The following is a 4,901-nucleotide window of genomic DNA, read 5'->3' as shown; positions in this document are numbered from 1 at the left end:
TCCTTGTGAATCATTGGTCTGGGGGACCCCTGACACAACACCAAAACCTAGCTGTTGTTGTTTTCAGAAATGAAAGGGTTTTGTTTTTTTTTTTTTTGGACATTTGACAATCAGCAAATGTAATGCACTATGTTAAAAGTAAGAAGAAAATTCTGTGATCATTGGATAGATTTAGAAAAGGTATTTGAACATTTCAGTATCAAGTTTTGATTTAAAAAAAATTATTAGCAAGTAGAATTTCCTTCTGTTAGAAGGTATCAACATGAAATCTATAATAAACCTCATACTTAATGTTGAAATATTGAAACTTACTTCCCTAAAAGATAATGAGACCCACTAAAAGACTTGACCCACTACTGTCAAGTCATTGTTCATTTTCAGGAGAATAACACAAGAAAAAATGTATACAAATTGGAAGCAAATAAATTTGTTATTCATAAATGACATGACTGTACACACAGAAAATTTCAAAAATAATCGACAGATAATGTAGTAGAATATGCAGGTGAATTTAACAAGGTCACTAGATATGAAATCATAACATGAAAATCAATGTATTTCTAGATGCAATAACGAACATTCAGAAAATAAAGTTTTAAAAATATGATACCATTTCAAACTAAACATTTTTTAAAACTAAAATAAACAAATAAATCTAACAAAAGATGTTCAAAAGCCTTGTATACATTTTCTATTGCTGAATAACATATTACCACAAATGTGTCACTTGAAGCAACACAAATTTATTAGCTTACAGTTCTATTGATAGCTGGATACACATGGCTGGTTTCTTTGCTAATAGTCCCAACAAAGCCAAAATTAAGGTGTCAGCCAGGTGGGATTTTTGTGTGGAATCTCTAGGAGAAAATTCATCTCCAAGCTCATTTTTGTTGGCAGAATTCATTTCATTGTGATTGTAGGACTGAGATTCCCATTTCGTTGCTGGCTGACAGCCAGGACCCATTCTCAGCTTCCAGAGGCCACACACATAGCTTGCTGCATGGCCCCATTCAAACCTGAAGCCAGCTTTGAATCTATGACTTTCTCCTTCTCTGACTTCTAGATCCAGATTTAAACACTGATGTGATTAGGTCAGTCTCATCTGATGATCTCTCTATTTTAAGGTCAAGTGATTTGGGGCTTTAATTGCATTTACAAAATCTCTTTTGCCATACAATGTCACATAACCACAGAATAAATTTTTTATATATACAGATTCTGCCCACATTCATGGGGAGGAGATTATTATACAAGGGTAAAAGTTAAAAAAAAAAAAGGCCTGCATGGGAAAAACTATAAAACATTACTTTGAGAAATTTAGAAAAAAAATCAGAGACATAAACTATGTTCACAAATATAAATAGTGTATATTATAAATCTTCAATTCTTTCGAATTGATCTTTAGTTCAATCAATTAATATCACATTGGAGAATGGAAAATAAAAGATTCATTTGAAAATTTATTTACAAGTATGAATACATATGAATAGCCAATATAATCTTGAAAAACAAAGTTGGAGAACTTATACTAACAAGAAACATTTCTTACTACAAAGATATACTAATGCAACATTGATAGGAAAATAGACAAATGAACATAGTAGTTGACTCAACAACAGTTTCACACATATTTTATTTTTATACTTCTTTATTGGAGTATAATTGCTTTACAGTGTTGTGTTAGTTTATGCTGTACAACAAGTGAGTCAGCTATAGGTATACATATATCCCCATATCCCCTCCCTCTTGAGCCTCTCTCCTACCCTCCCTGTCCCACTCCACTAGGTCGTCACAAAACACAGAGCTGATCTCCCTGTGCTATGCACCTGCTTCCCACTAGCTAGCTATTTTACATTTGGTAGTGTATATATATCAATGCTACTCTCTCACAACATCCCAACCTCCTCTTACCCCGCACTGTGTCCTCAAGTCTGTTCTCTATGTCTGTGTCTTTATTTCTGCCCTGCCACTAGGTCCATCAGTACCATTTTTCTAGATTCCATATATATGCGTTAGCATACGGTATTTGTTTTTCTCTTTCTGACTTACTTCACTCTGTATGACAGACTCTAGGTCCATCCACCTCACTACAAATAACTGAATTTCATTCCTTTTTATGGCTGAGTAATATTTCATTGTATATATGCGCCACATCTTCTTTATCCATTCATCTGTCGATGGACATTTAGGTTGTTTCCATGTCCTGGCTATTGTGAATAGTGCTGCAGTGAACATTGTGGTACATGACTCTTTTTGAATTGTGGTTTTCTCAGGGTATATGCTCAGTAGTGGGATTGCTGGGTCATATGGTAGTTCTATTTTTAGTTTTTTAAGGAACCTTCATACTGTTCTCCATAGTGGCTGTACCAATTTACATTCCCACCAACAGTGTAAGAGGGTTCCCTTTTCTCCACACCCTCTCCAGCATTTATTGTTTGTAGATTTTTTGATGATGGCCATTCTGACTGGTGTGAGGTGATACCTCATTTCATACATATTTTAAACATTTGATTTATGACACAGGTGAAATATAGAATGAGCAAAGAACAATTTTTATAAAATGGTGCAGTGTAAATTGGATTCCATATGAAAAAATAAACACACCACTAATATTGACCCCCTTCATCATGCCACACACAAAAAAATCTATTTTATATAGGTTGTAGGGTTGGTGAGAATGTGGAATAACATTATTTGTGGGATAAAATTGTTAAATCATTTTTAGAAAATTGTTTGGCAGCATTCAGTAAAACGAAACATACACCTCACCTATGATCCAGCAATGCTACTCCTGAGTAAAAGCAATATGTATAAGCGTGTGCAGTGGGCACATACAAATATGTTCACAGCAACATTATCAAAATAGCTCCAAACTGAAAGCCACTAAGTAGTCCATTGACATTGGAATAGATAAATTGTAGTAAATCTACAAAATGAAATTTTACATCATAGTAAAAATGAACAAAAATATGTACACAAAACACTGTAGATGAATCTCAGATATATAAATTTAAATGATAAAAGCCCAGTCATTAAAGACTGCATACTGTGTAAAACTATCCTCATTTCACTAAACATAGTGAGGTGGAGAAACTTGACACATCCAGTATTCCAATTTTCTAATAATAGACATGGTGTCATACCATGGGGATTTAGTAGTCAGCAGTAAACACATGTGTTTTTGCTTTTGCCATTTATTATAAAATATTAAAAAATATATGCATGATATTCCCTTACTCCTCTAATTACCAGGTATAAATGACAACCAAAAAAAGATTTATCTTTCATAGTGAAAATTAAATACTGAGTAAATAACATTTCTGGGAGGTGCATATAAGTGTATGAAATAACACGAATTTCTTAGAAATATAGGAGACAATTACATGGGGAGACATGTTTTACTTAATGGAATGGAGAGATATTTTAAATATTAACACGTATCAAATTCCTTTACATTTTTATCACAATCCCATTTAAAAATAACATAAGATTTTTAGAAAATTATTATTAGACAAAACTCAAAGGTTAAACTATGAGATTATCAAAGCATAAAAGACAAATATGATGGCAAAAGTAGTACAAATATATATCAGAATATATCAAAGGAACAACATAAAAAAATGAATGTTTCTGACATACAATAAAATATATTGGAGTAGGACTTCCCTGGTGGTGCAGTGGTTAAGAATCCGCCTGCCAATGCAGGGGACACGGGTTCGAGCCCTGGTCCGGGAAGATCCCACATGCCGTGGAGCAACTAAGCCTGTGTGCCACAACTACTGAGCCTGTGCTCTAGAGCTTGCGAGCTGCAACTACTGAGCCTGCGTGCCACAACTACTGAAGCCTGCGTACCTAGAGCCCATGCACTGCAACGAAGAGCAGACCCTGCTTGCCACAATTAGAGAAAGCCCACACGCAGCAATGAAGACCCAGCATAGCCAAAATAAACCAAAAAAACAAAAACAAAAAATATATATATTGGAGTACATAAAAACTTTAAATAAATAGAAAGATAAAAACTTTTGGACAGAAAAATGTTTGATGTGTAAAATAGAAGAAAATCTGAAAACAGCCAGGAATAAGGGGTTCCAATGATGTTGATATGTGAAAAATATAATAAAAAACCAGCTGTTTTGGTCATAAGAGTTGAAAGGGAATTACAGCTATCTAAAATTTCAGTTTTTACAAACACAAAAAGGGCACAAATACAGTGATATTTAATTATACAAAGAAAATTTGAAAATGTATATATTAACTTATATCGCATTGATCTTCATAAAGAAAGAAAAGCCTCTATGTGTGATATTACAGAGAAAACTTTTAAAGTTTGCATTATATGGTGATATTGAGGACATTCAAATCCGATTATATGATGCTTAAAGTGAATTCTGAGAAAAATCTAACACTTTTGGTAATTTAGACCTTCCAGCTCCCTTCTGACAACCCCCACTAGATCTTACCTGGCTTATTTTTTTTTAATAAATTTATTTATTTATTTATTTATTTTTGGCTGTGTTGGGTCTTTGTTTCTGTGCGAGGGCTTTCTCTAGTTGTGGCGAGTGGGGGCCACTCTTCATCGTGGTGTGCGGGCCTCTCACTATCGCGGCCTGTCTTGTGGAGCACAGGCTCCAGACGTGCAGGCTCAGTAGTTGTGGCTCACGGGCCTAGTTGCTCTGCGGCATGTGGGATCTTCCCAGACCAGGGCTCGAACTCGTGTCCCCTGCATCGGCAGGCAGATTCTCAACCACTGCGCCACCAGGGAAGCCCACCTGGCTTATTTTTGAAACAAGTTAAAACTTTTTAAATCTTTTAAAAAATTAAGATATGCCAGTATTGTATAATGGTAAGTGTCCTACTTGGAATGTATAATGGTAAGTGTCCTACTTGGAAACCAAGACCTT

This window comes from Balaenoptera musculus, chromosome 16 (genome assembly GCF_009873245.2).
Source record: "Balaenoptera musculus isolate JJ_BM4_2016_0621 chromosome 16, mBalMus1.pri.v3, whole genome shotgun sequence".
Taxonomy (NCBI): Eukaryota; Metazoa; Chordata; class Mammalia; order Artiodactyla; family Balaenopteridae; genus Balaenoptera; species Balaenoptera musculus.
This window is presented reverse-complemented; position numbering follows the sequence as displayed.